Here is a 14,498-nt window from a genome sequence, read left to right on the forward strand (position 1 = left end):
TGCGACCAGTCAGAATGCTCTCTACGATGCACCTGTAGAAGTTTTTGACCCTCTCCACCATCAACAGGATTGTGGGTCCTCATTCTTCCCCTACTAAAGTCCACAATCAACTCCTTGGCCTTACAGATGTTGAGAGCCAGTTGGTTGTGCTGGCACCATTTGGTCAGTCGGTCTATCTCACTTCTATACCCTGACTCGTCCCCATCTATGATTCATCCAACCACAGTGGTGTCATCGGCGAACTTGATGATGGAGTTCGCACTATGACCGGCTATGCAGTCATGAGTATAGAGTGAGTAAAGCAGGGGGGGGGGGCACAAACAGTACCTACAGTTATGCAATTGATTGATCGATTAACTGACTGATCGATTGATTGGTCGATTGATCGACTGACCTTAATTAATTGATTGATTGATTGACTGACTGAATGATTGATTGATCGATCAGTCGATTGATTAACCGACTGATTATTTAATCAATAAACAAATTGATCGATCGATCGATTGTTAAAAGACATGACATGGAAACAGGCCCTTCACCCCCTCAGGCGCACTCTGCCCACTGATAACCAGTTTACACTAGTTCTATGTTTCTTTTTAAACTCCCTTTTTATTTAGTTTAGTTTAGTCCAGCCCCTTATTGTCACATGCATCAAGCATATAGTGGAAAGCTTTTGTTAGTTTAGTTTAGAAATAAAACGCGGAAACAGGCCCTCCATTGGGTCCACGCCGACCAGCGATCCCCGCACACACTAGGGACAATTTTTACATTTACCAATTAACCTACAAACCTGTATGTCTTTGGAGTGACAATAGACAATAGGTGCAGGAATAGGTCATTTAAGAGGAAACCAAAGATCTCGGAGAGAACCCACGCAGGGAACGGGGAGAACGTTCAAACTCCGTACAGACAGCATGCGTAGTCGGGATCGAACCCGGGTCTCCGGCGCTGCATTCGATGTAAGGCAGCAACTCTACCGCTGTGCCACCGTGCCGGGTACTAACCAGTCAGTGGAAAGACTATACCCGATTACAATCAGGCTGTCCACAGTGTGCGGGGAAAGAGTACAACATTTAATGCAAGATAAAGTCTGGTTAAAGAGAGTTCAAAGGATTCTAATGAGGTAGCTGGGAGGTCAGGACCACAGCCTAGCTGATGGTGTTTAAAGCCCATGTCCCACTTAGGAAACCTGAAGTGGGACAGGCGGACTGTAGTCGAGCCGCTGCCGTTAGGCGCTGCCACACCACGTAAATGGCCTTCCCCTTATTCTTAAACTGTGGCCCCTGGTTCTGGACTCCCCCAACATCGGGAACATGTTTCCTGCATCTTGCGTGTCTAATCCCTTAAAAATTGTATATGATTTCTATAAATATCCCTCTCATCCTTCTAAATTCCAGTGAATACAAGCCCATTCGCTCCATTTTTTAATCATATGACAGTCCCGCCATCCTGGGAATTAACCTTGTGAATCTACACTGCACTCCTTCAATAGCAAGAAGATCCTTCTTCAAATTAGGAGACCAAAACTGCACACAATAAGTCTCACCAGGGCCCTGTACAACTGCAGAAGGACCTCTTTGTTCCTATATTCAACTCCTCTCGTTATGAAGGCCAACATGCCATTAGCTTTCTTCACTGCCCGTTATCGCTGGTTGGTGCGGACTCGGTGGGCCAAAGGGCCTGTTTGTGTGCTGCATCTCTAAACTGAACCAGAGAAAACCCACGCATGTCACGCGGAGAACGTGCAAACTCCGTATAGACAGCACCCGTAGTCAGGATCGAACCGCTGCACCACCGTGCCGCCCTTTTCCAGCAACCACAATCATCAGCTGCTGTGTGAATCCTGCTGCGACTTAGAAAGTTTGAAATAAATGGATTAAATAAATACTACAGTTTACGAGGAGGTTGCCAGAACTAGAGGGTCTGAGCCATTTGCCAAACAGTCATACCAATAAAAAGCAACAAGACACATAAAATACATTTTAACATAAACATCCACCACAGTGACTCCTCCACAATCCCCACTGGGATGGAAGGCTAGCAGGCAAAGCAGATCACTTCCAAAAGACGTGGTCTGCATTTATGGAACTATTACAAGCATAAGGTGCAATAATAAGTTATAACATAAAGGCTACCAAGACCTGGAAACGGGGGGTATAAAATAAATTTTTAATAAAAACACGGTTGGTATATCCTTTTTTGCGGAGTTTTGTGTTACAATAGAGCGGTTGATTTTTCTTTCTTCTTTTTTTTTCTTTTCTTTCTAGGGTCTTATTTCTTTTTTTTGCTTCCTCCTCTAATTCCTTCCCTAAGGGGTTCTCTTCTCCCAACACTTTCCTGCACCTTCACGATTCTTGCTTACTTTCCTTACTTCTTTTATTTCTATCTTTTTTAAAGCTCAAAAAATGAAGTGGTACAACATAATGTAATAAGATATATGCGATGTATTAATGTGATTTACTGTACTGCTAATAAAAATAAAATTAAAACAAAAAAAAAAAAAATTTCAATCTCTTCCCTTCTTTTTTACATTCATTATGACGAACATGGGCGAGATTCACCCTGTCACTCCCTCTTCTCCCCTCTTCCTACGGGCAATAGTTATAGTCTATGGTCTCCCCAACGGGCAGAGTTGTGAAGACACACACCTACAAATTCAGGGACAGTTTCTTCCCAGCTGTTGTCAGGCAACTGAACCATCCTCCCACTGGTGGGAGAGTCTAGGACCAGATGTCATAACTTGAGAATTAAAGGACGTTCCTTTAGGAAGGAGACGAGGAGGAATTTCTTTAGTCAGAGGGTGGTGAATTTGTGGAATTCTTTGCCACAGAAGGCTGTAGAGGCCAAGTTGGCGGATATTTTTAAGGTAGAGATAACCAGTCAGTGGAAGGACAACACATGATTGCAATCGAGCCATTTGCAGTGTATAGATACATGATAATGGGAATAACGTTTAGTGCACGGTAAATCCAGTAAAGCCTGATCAAAGGTAGACAAAAGTGCTGGAGAAACTCAGTGGGTGCAGCAGCATCTATGGAGCGAAGGAAATAGGCAACGTTTCGGTCTGAAACGTTGTCTATTTCCTTCGCTCCATAGATGCTGCTGCGCCTGCTGAGTTTCTCCAGCACTTTTGTCTATCTTCGATTTTCATGAGTACCCCTTCATCCTTCTGAAATTCCAATGTGTTCAGGGCCCAAGATGCCATTAAAGACTGACATGAAACATAAAGGGATTTGAATAGATTGAAGGATACAGCATGGAAACAGGCCTGTCAGCCCACCATCCATGGTAGGCAAAATTGCTGGAGAAACTCAGCGGGTGCGGCAGCATCTATGCAGCGAAGGAAATAGGCAACGTTTCGGTCTGAAACATTGCCTATTTCCTTCGCTCCATAGATGCTGCTGCGCCTGCTGAGTTTCTCCAGCACTTTTGTCTATCTTCGATTTTCCAGCATCTGCAGTTCCTTCTTAAACACAAAGTCTGTTGAAATATAGTTTGAGGGTCTCCAATAAGGTAGATGGTAGTTCAGCAGTGGTAGGATGGTTCAGTACCTGTAGAAATGGGTTGGAAAATTATTTTACGGGCATCGTGTTGGGGGGGGGGGGGGGGGGGGGGGTGCGTGATGGAGAAAGCAGGAAGAGAAGGTGGCGCAGCGGTAGAGTTGCTGCCTCACAGCGCCAGTAACTCATCCTGACCACGGGTGCTGTCTTTACAGAGTTTGTACGCCCTCCTCCTGACCTGCACGCGTTTTCTCCCACACTCCAAAGGCGTGCAGGTTTGTAGGTCAATTGACTCCAGTAAATTACCCCCTAGTGTGTAGAACGCAAAAAGTGAGATAACATAGAACTGGTGTACAGATGGACGTTGGTTGGCGCTGAGCCGATGGGCCGAAGGGCCTGTTTCCACGCTGCATCTCTAAAACCAAAAACTAAAAATATGTAAGGGAGATAGGTAGATGAAGGTAAGATGCAGATCAGTCATGAATCACTCCCAAAGGAAAAGTAGTGTTCTCAGGAACATTATTAAGATGCTGACCACAGAGTCTAAAGGGCCTGACCCACTAGGCGATTTTTTTCGGCGGCTGCCGATGACTGTCATAGTCATAGCAGGTCGCCAAAAAAACGGCGACTGGACGAATGGGCCTGTTCCACTTAGGTGAATTTTTAGGCGACTGCTGATGACTTCAATAATGGAATTCACCGGTCACCACCAGCAACTGCCTACGCCATCCTACAACAACCTACGACAGCACCTACGTCAGGAGAAGACAAGCTACGACAAGCCCACGGCCACCAACTGTCGCCAAAAAGTTTTGAACATTTCAAAATCCAACAGCGACCAGAAAGACGCTACAACTCTTTGGGCGACTGAGGAGACTACTCACGACCATACAGGCGAAACCCCAGCAATCATGTGGCGGCAGTCTAGTAGCCTGTGGTCGCCTAAAAAATCGCCTAAGTGGGTCAGGCCCTTCACGCACTATTTTACAGCAATAATCTCATGAAACATTAACTGCTTAAACTCATCCACAATCAGTACCCCGTTCCTGCCTTCTCCCCATATACCTTGACTCCGCAATCTTTAAGAGCCCTATCTAACACTCTCTTGACAGTATCCAGAGAACCTGCCTCCACCGCCCTCTGAGGTAGAGAATTCCACACTCACAACTCTGGGTGAAAAAGCTTTTCCTCATCTCCGTTCTAAATGGCTTATCCCTTATTCTTAAACTGTGGCCCCTGGTTCTGGACTCCCCCAACATTGGGAACGTGTTTCCTGCCTCTAGCGTGTCCAAACCCTTAATGATCTTACATGGAAATAACCTTTCCAAAAGTTCCTGTAACGGGGTCGAGCGGAACTGCACGCAGTTTTGGTTACTGTAGTTTCAATAAAATACCCCTTATTCAAAATGGTTGTATTAATTCTCCTCATTTTCAAGCAGTACCTCAGGATGGAGGTAACTTGCTTCCCCTCAGGTTCAGTGCAATCCTGGGTCACTGTGGCACAGTTGCTGCCTTACAGCGCCAGAGACCCGGATTCCATCCTGACTACGGGGCTGTCTGTACAGAGTTTGTACGTTCTCCCTGTGACCGCGTGGCTTTTCTCCGGGTGCTCCGGCTTCCTCCCGCACTGCAAAGATGTGCATGTTGGCAGGTTAATAGGCTTTGGTAAAATCATGAATTGTCTCTAGTGCATAGGTTAGAGCTAGTGTACGGGGTGATCACTGGTCGGCGCGGCCTCGGTGAGCCACGGGGCCTGTTTCCTCGCTGTATCTGTAAAGTCTAAAGTGTTGTGTGCATAAATATCTGACAGATGCACACACGTGATGAGTGTGTTTAGAGGGACAGGAATAGACCAGTGTAGCAGCTGGTCCTGCAGTCCTCTCAGCTAGGGTTGCCAACGTTCTCACTCCCAAATAAGGGGCAAAATGTCAAAATTCGGGACAAATTCCCGACGGCAATTCGTTGACCGACTCGGCCGTGGCTGGTTGAATGATGAGTTGGCCCGGGTTCTGGACTGCCCATAAAGCCCAGCCGGCGGGCCCAGCTGAGGAGTTTTGGCCCGGGCACAACATCGCGGGGAAAGTCCAGCACCCCGTCCAACTCATGAACCAATGATCGGCCATGAGAAGGAGGGGTGGTGGTGGTGTCGGCGGTAAGCGAAGGTCTGAAAGTCGGACAGCTGCCCGGGCTGCCGAACTGACTGGGCCACTGATGAGGTGCTGCTGCTGCACTCCATGGGTTGCACTACGTCAGGATGGGTGAGGCGGGGCAACCCTAGTAACCCAGGACACGTGACAACAATAAACAAAACTAATGTCCTGAGAATTAATCCATGCAAGTTATGTAACCCATTTAAGAGTCGTTTTCTTTTTCTCAGAAATATCTGTCAGATATTTATATACACTAGACTTTAGAGATGCAGCGCGGAAACAGGCCTTTCGGCCCACCAAGTCCGTGCCGACCGCCCATCCCCGCACACTAGCACTATCCGACACACACTCTTTACAATTTTACCAAAGCCAATTAACCAACAAACCTGCACGTCTTTGGAGTGTGGGAGGAAACCGTGGTGGGCACCTGTTTTATTGTGTCCATTTCCACTAATGCACATTTGACCATAGTGGTCGTAGGTGGACGTCCTAATGGGTCGCCGGTTGTCGGTAGCTTGCCGTAGCTTGACCTCGACTAGGTGGCAGGTTGTTGTGGCTAAAGGTATCAGGGGGTATGGAGAGAAGGCAAGTACAGGATACTGAGTTGGATGATCATATTGAATGGTGGTGCAGGCTCGAAGGGCCGAATGGCCTACTCCTGCACCTATTTTCTATGTTTCTATGACAGTATTTGACAGTCGCCGAAAAAAATCGCCTAAGTGGGACAGGCCCATTCAGGACTCCAATGCATAGTTCCATCTACTGGGGATTGCTGGTAGCACATGCTGGCACCTTGCACTGTTTCCCATCCTCGCCATCACTTAGAGACACAAGCAACCGCAGATGCTGGAATCTTGAGCAAAACACAAAGTGCTTGAGGAACTCAGCGGGCCAAGCCTGCAACTGTGGAGGGAATGGACGGATGACTTTTCGGGTTACGAACCTTCTTCAGACTGGCAGGAGTAGGGGAGATAAAGAGAGGTGGGGGTAGGACAAAGCCTGGCGCATGATGGGGTCACGAGTCATCATAGAGCTGTATTGCACATGTGGAAGCTGCAGCATGACAAAGGTTAAGATAGAAACATCGAAAATAGGTGCAGGAGTAGGCCATTCGGCCCTTCGAGCCAGCATCGCCATTCAACATGATCATGGCTGATTAACCAAATCAGTACCCCGTTCCGGCTTTTTCCCCATATCCCTTGATTCCCTTAGCCTTAAGACCTAAATCTAACTCTCCCTTGAAAACATCCAGTGAATTGGCCTCCACTTCTCTGCCTTCTGTGGCAGAGAATTCCACAGATTCACAACTCTCTGGGTGAAAACGTTTTTCCTCAACACAGTCTTAAATGGCCTATCCCTTATTCTTAAACTGTGACCCCTTGTTCTGGACTCCCCCAACATCAGGAACATTTTTCCTGCATCCAGCCTGTCCAATCCTCTAAGAATTTTATATGTTTCTATAAGATCCCTCGTGTCCTTCTAAATTCCAGCGATTACAAGCCCAGTCGACCCATTCTTTCATCTTACGTTAGTCCCGCCATCCCAGGAATTAACCTGGTGAACCTACGCTGCACTCCCTCAATGGCAATAATGTCCTTCCTCAAATTAGGTGACCAAAATTGCACACAACACTAAAGGTGCAGTTTCACCAGGGCCCTGTACAACTGCAGTAGGACTTCCTTGCTCCTAAACTCAAATCCTCTCGCAATGAAGGCCAACATACCATTGGCTTTCTTCACTGCCCACTGTGCCTGCATGCATACTTTCAATGACTGATGTACAAGCACACCCAGGTCTCGTTGCGCCTCCCCTTCTCCTAATCTGACATCATTCAGATAATAATCTGTCTCCCAACTCTTGCCACCAAAGTGGATAACCTCACATGTATCCACATTATACTGCATCTGCCATGCTTCTGCCCACTCACCCAACCTATCCAAGTCACCCTGCATCCTCATAGCATCCCCCTCGCAGATCACGCTGCCATCCAGCTTTGTGTCATCCGCAAACTTAGAGCCGTCACATTTAATTTCCTTGTCTAAATCGTTAATATATATTGGGGGTCCCAGCACCCCGAGCCTTGCGCGCCAGTACTCCACTAATCACACCCTTATACAACTGGGGTCCCGGCACCCCGAGCCTTGCGGTACCCCACTAATCACTCCCTGCCATTCTGAAAAGGACCAGTAAATCCCTACTCTTTGCTTCCTGTCTGCCAACCAGTTCTCCATCCATGTCAATACCCTACCTCCAATACCATGTGCTCTGATTCACCTGTCTCTGACTGTAAGGGACCTCCATTCGTTTTCACTAATCTTTTCCTTTTTACAAACCTATAGAAACTTTTACAATCAGCTTTTATATTCCCCGCAAGCTTTCTTTCATGCTCTTTTCCCCCCTCTTAATTAACCCCTCTGTTTAGTTGTGAATTTCTCCCAGTCCTCTGGTTTGCCGCTTCTTCTGGCCAATTTATAAGCCTCTTCCTTGGATTTAACACTATCCTTGACTTCCCTCGTCAGCCACGGTTGAGCCGCCTTCCCAGTTTTATTTTTTCGCCAGACAGGGGTGAAGAATTTCTGGAGTTCATCCACGCGGTCTTTAAATCTTCACCATTGCATCTCCACCGTCAACCCTTGAAGTATAATTTGCCCGTCTATCCTAGCCAATTCCCGTCTCATACCTTCAAAGTCTCCTTTATTCAAGTTCAGGACCCTAGTCTCTGAATTAACCGAGTCACTCTCCATCCTAATGCAAAATTCCACCATATTATGGTCACTGTTGCCCAAGGGGCCTTGCACAACAAGATCGCTAACTAATCCTTCCTCATTACACAATACCCAGTCTAGGATGGCCTGCCCTCTAGTCGGTTCCTCTACATATTGGTTTAAAAACCCATCCCGTTTACATCCCAGGAAATCCTCCCCCTCAGCACTGTTACCAATTTGGTTGGCTCAATCTATATGTAGATTAAAGTCACCCATGATAACTGCTGTACCTTTGCTACACGCATCCCCAATTTCCTGCTTGATGCTATCCCCAACCTCCCTACTGCTGTTTGGTGGTCTGTATACAACAAGATTCAAGATTCAAGATTATTTTTCAACTCCAACAAGCGGTTTCTGCCCCTGGCTATTTCACAGTTCTACCCATACCGACTCTGCAGCATCCAAGCTAATGTTTCTACTTGCTATTGCATTAATCTCCTCTTTAATCAGCAATGCCATCACACCACCTCTTCCTTTCTGTCTATCCTTCCTGAATATTGAATACCCCTGCACATTTAGCTCCCAGCCTTGGTCACCCTGCAGCCATGTCTCCATAATTCCAACTATATCATATTGCTTAACTATTAACTGTACATTCAATTCATCCACCTTATTTTGAATGCTCCTTGCATTAAGGGGTCGCAGTGAACGAGGAGTGACGGCGGCTGCCAGCTCCCGACGCCCGGTGGGGAAGGTGGTGTGGGAGCTGGAGTGAGGGCAAATGAGCGGACAAAATGTGTAGAAAGGAACTGCAGATGCTGGTTTACACCAAAGATAGACACAAAGTGCTGGTGTAACTCAGCGGGTCAGGCAGCATCTCTGGAGAAAAAGATGCTGTCTAAAGAAGGGTCTGGACCCGAAACGTCACCTATTCCTTCTCTCCAGAGATGCTGCCTGACCCGCTGAGTTACACATGCATTTTGTGTCTATGCTAGATTATGTGATTTTGATATTGGAAATAAACACTCAAAACTGCAAAGGATTGTTCAGGTCAGGTCAGGGGGAGTTCCCCCCGCCACGGGTACCATGTGATCCCGTGCTACCTGCTCCATGGTCGGATAGTCGACGACTAAACCGTCTCCCCCACCTGGTTTGCCGGGTGAGGAGGGGGTTGTGCACCCCCAACAGGACCAAAAACAAGACCTGTCAAAGGACGGATGAGCTCTTAGCGAGCAAACGGCCATCCACACTTCTGTAGAAGTTGCGATCACTGTCGTACATAGCTTTGTAAGGAACGTGATAAAGAACACACAGACCAAAATCCTATACTTCCAGCGGCGGAAGTCCGTAGGAACTGGACAGAGATGTAAGGTGGATTCCTCACCGTTCCCGTCGGAAACCAGCGTCACTGCGTTGCTAATGTTTTCATGATGATGATGATGCAAAGAATTGTGGAAAAAAAAAGAAACTCTGTCTTGTATCTGTGAGATAAACCTCCATCTTCAATCAAACTAAAGATTTTCCCGTGCATTTTCCTGTGCATCTGTGTTATCCTTCTTGAATGAATAAATGATATTGCAAAACAGTCCCCTCATCTTTCAGGATGGAAGTCCTTACCTTTACACCAAACTGGAAAAGGGAGATAGACACACAATGCTGGAGTAGAAGGCCTGTCCCACTTAGGTGTCATTTGCGCGTCACGTAGATGGCTACTGGTGGCTCCAAGGAAGGCTACTGGTCCGGACGGCGTCTCTGGACGCGTGTTGAAGGACTGCGCAGACCAGCTGGCTGGAGTCTGGACGAGGATTTTTAACCAGTCTCTGGCCCAGTCCACTGTTCCACCCTGTCTGAAATCCTCCACCATAGTCCCCTTGCCCAAAAAAAACAACATCTCCAGCCTCAACGACTACCGGCCAGTCGCACTCACACCAGTGGTGATGAAGTGTTTTGAAAAACTGGTCCGGGGTCACATCACATCACTTCTGCCCCGAAGCTTTGACCCCCACCAGTTTGCGTACAGAGCGAATAGATCCACAGAGGACGCTGTAGCCACAGCTCTCCATGCTGCACTGTCTCACCTGGAGCAGCGGGGGAGCTACGTGCGGATGCTCTTTGTGGACTACAGCTCTGCTTTTAATACTATCCTTCCCCACAAACTGGTGGACAAACTGGGGGACTTGGGACTTCCACACTCCACCTGTACGTGGATAAATAGCTTCCTGTCGGGTCGAAGCCAGAGAGTCAGAGTGGGCCATCACACATCCACGGCCCTCAGCCTCAGTACCGGCTCTCCACAGGGCTGTGTACTGAGCCCCCTGCTCTACACCATCTACACGCATGACTGCACCCCAGTCCACCACAGCAACACCATTGTCAAATTTGCGGATGACACTACAGTGGTGGGACTCATCTCCGCGGGGGACGAGTACGCCTACCGGGATGAGGTGGAGCAGCTGACAGGGTGGTGCGAAGAAAATAACCTGCTCCTCAACACCTCAAAGACGAAGGAGGTAATAATAGACTTCAGGAAAAACAAAACGGACATGGTACCACTGACCATCAGAGGGGACTGTGTAGAGAGGGTGGCGGATTTCCGCTTCCTGGGAATCCACATTGAGGAGGACCTGACGTGGAGCGTGAACACCACTGCGCTGCTGAAAAAGGTCCAGCAGAGACTGCACTTCCTGCGGGTGCTCAGGAAGAACAACATCACTCAGAGGCTGCTGCTGTCCTTTTATCGGTGCTCCATTGAGAGCATACTAACATACTGTGTATGCGTGTGGTACACCAGCTGCACAGTGGCTCAGAGGAAAGCGCTCCAGAGGGCCATTGACAACGCCCAGAGGATTGTCGGCTGCCCTCTCCTTACCTTGGAGGACCTACACAGTTCCCGCTGCACCAAAAAAAACCAGAATATAATAAAGGACATCTCCCACCCCGGACACTCCCTGTTTGAACTGTTGCCGTCAGGCAGACGGTACAGATCCACAAGGACAAGGACAAATAGACTACAAAACAGTTTTTACCCCACTGCTATAAAAGCACTAAATGTGGCCGCCAAGGAACGCAGGGGCGATACAGACTAAGGGACTGTGGTAACGGTGAAATCGACAGAAGGATGGAGGGTTGGGTGTGTATGCGTGCTTTGTCTGTGTTTTTTTATTTATTGCTTATCTTTATTATTTTACCGTGGATGTTTCGTTAGCTTTAGAAATGTTTGAATGCTGCACTGACTGGCTGACATTTTAAATTTCGTTGTACATGGCCCATGTTACAATGACAATAAAGAAACTATTCTATTCTATTCTATTCTACATCCCAAAACCCTTGGAGCGCGTGCACAATTGTGCGTCACTGCCTACGTCACCACGCACCAATCACGTGCGCGGCACGATTTGAGTATAGGAGCAGGGAGGTTCTACTGCAGTTGTACAGGGTCTTGGTGAGACCACACCTGGAGTATTGCGTGCAGTTTTGGTCTCCAAATCTGAGGAAGGACATTATTGCCATAGAGGGAGTGCAGAGACGGTTCACCAGACTGATTCCTGGGATGTCAGGACTGTCTTATGAAGAAAGACTGGATAGACTTGGTTTATACTCTCTAGAATTTAGGAGATTGAGAGGGGATCTTATAGAAACTTACAAAATTCTTAAGGGGTGGACAGGCTAGTTGCAGGAAGATTGTTCCCGATGTTGGGGAAGTCCAGGACAAGGGGTCACAGCTTAAGGATAAGGGGGAAATCCTTTAAAACCGAGATGAGGAGAACTTTTTTCACACAGAGAGTGGTGAATCTCTGGAACTCTCTGCCACAGTGGGTAGTTGAGGCCAGTTCATTGGCTATATTTAAGAGGGAGTTAGATGTGGCCCTTGTGGCCAAGGGGATCAGGGGGTATGGAGAGAAGGCAGGTACGGGATACTGAGTTGGATGATCAGCCATGATCATATTGAATGGCGGTGCAGGCTCGAAGGGCCGAATGGCCTACTCCTGCACCTAATTTCTATGTTTCTATGTGACGCGTAAATGATGTCGCGTAAATTGCGTGCAAATGACGCCCAAGTGGGGCAGGCCCTTAACTCAGTGGGACAGGCAGCGTCTCTGGAGAGAAGGAATGGGTGCGTTTTGGGGGCCGAGACCTTTCTTCAGACACTGAAACGTCACCCATTCCTTCTCTCCAGAGATGCTGCCTGTCCCACTGAGTTACTCCAGCATTTATGTGTCTATCTACGGTCACATTTCCTTCCTACACAGTGGTAAAATGGAGTGGTATGGAAGGAGAGTTTCTGAAATGTTGAGTTCCACCATAAGGCATAGGAAAGCACAGCGTGGGAACGTGCCCTTTGGCCCATAATGACTGTGTTAAACATGATGTCAAGATAAACCAAACTCATCAGCCTAAACTCATGATCCATATCCCTAACTTCCTTGCATGTCCATATTCCTATCTAAAAGCCTTTTAATTAACACTACTGTTTCTCTCATATCTTTTAGAGAAAATAATACCAGTTTTTCCAACCTCTGCTTGTAGCTAATACCCCCAAATTAGGGTTGCCAACTGTCCCGTATTAGCCGGGATATCCCATATATTGGGCTAAATTGGACAAAAGAAACAAATTTATATTCAATGTTCTTGTTCATAAGTGATAGGAGAGGAATTGCGCCATTCGGCCCATCAAGTCTACTCCGCCATTCAATCATGGCTGATCTGTCTTTCCCTCTCAACCCCATTCTCCTGCCTTCTCCCCATAACCCCTGACACCCGTACTAATCAGGAATCTTGTCCCTAGCGTATGCAGGATATTGTTAGTGTGCGCGGATCGCTGGCCGGCACGGACTCGGTGGGCCGAAGGACCTGTTTCCGCGCTGTATCTCCAAACTAAACTAAACTAAACTAAAGATGCTGGAAGTAGCTTTTTCATCCAATGTGGTATGATTATTTGGAATAGTCAAGGACAAATTGATAAAACCGAAGAAGACCTATTCAACTTACAATTGGATTGGACAGGTAATGTGCTGAAGTGTTTGGCATCAGTGGTTTTATCATCCTTAAATATATTATATTTCTATTTTTTCATTACCAGCATGAAAATCTTGCAGACAGTTAACGCTGGATGAAATAATAGGTGCCAGTGTAGAAACATGTTATTGGTACAGCCAACCAAAGTAATTTGGCACCAAAAGATCGCTCACGTGAACTAACACCAATCAATAATAGAGTTAATGTCATAGTGTCAGTCATAGTGGTACCGTGTGGAAATAGACCCACAGCACGGAGACAGGCCCTTCGGCCCCAACTTGCCCGTGCCGGTCAAGAAGCTCCGCCTACCCTAGCACTATCCCACACACACGGAGGACAATTTACAAACCTGTACGTCTTTGGAGTGTGGGAGGAAACCGGAGCACCCAGAGAAAATCCACGCAGGTCACGGGGAGAACGTGCAAACTCCGTACAGGCAGCACCCGTAGTCGGGATGGAACCCGGGACTGTAAGGCAGCAGCTCTACCGCTGCGCCACCATACCTCTCATGCGTGGGTACAAAACATAGCCCTAAAACGCTGGTCGAAGATTGGACCAAGGAATTGGAATCAGATGCCACAGAAAATCACAACAATCTGCAATAAATACAGAAAGTGCTGTGGACACCGAGTGAGTGAGGTGGAGCAACACAGGCAAGCATTTACTGTATAGAGTGATCGAGTCATAGAGTGATACAGTGTGGAACCAGGCCCCTCAGCCCAACCTGCCCACACCGGCCAACACGTCCCAGATACACTAGTCCCACCTGCCTGCGTTTGGCACCTATCCCTCCCTTGCTTTTGAGCGAGTGCAGCGTAGGTTCACGAGGTTAATTCCCGGGATGGCGGGACTGTCATATGCTGAGAGAATGGAGCGGCTGGGTTTACATACTCTGGTATTTTGAAGGATGAGAGGGCATCTTATTGAGACAAAAGATTATTCAGGGTTTGGACATGCTCGAGGCAGGAAACATGTTCCCGATGTTGGGGGAGTCCAGAACCAGGGGCCACAGTTTAAGAATAAGGGGTAAGCCATTTAGAACGGAGACGAGGAAACACTTTTTCACACAGAGAGTTGTGAGTCTGTGGAATTCTCTGTCTCGGAAGATAGTGGTGCCCAATTCTCTG

The 14,498-nt window shown here is 47.5% G+C and overlaps 1 protein-coding gene across 3 annotated transcripts in view; it reads right to left on the reverse strand.

Moving 5' to 3' along the window:
* The window catches only part of ripor2 (RHO family interacting cell polarization regulator 2), a 157,207-nt gene that overhangs the window by 121,051 nt on the left and 21,658 nt on the right, over positions 1–14,498 (reverse strand). The window lies entirely within an intron of this gene.

Source organism: Leucoraja erinacea, chromosome 2, assembly GCF_028641065.1.
Source record: "Leucoraja erinacea ecotype New England chromosome 2, Leri_hhj_1, whole genome shotgun sequence".
Lineage (NCBI taxonomy): Eukaryota > Metazoa > Chordata > Chondrichthyes > Rajiformes > Rajidae > Leucoraja > Leucoraja erinaceus.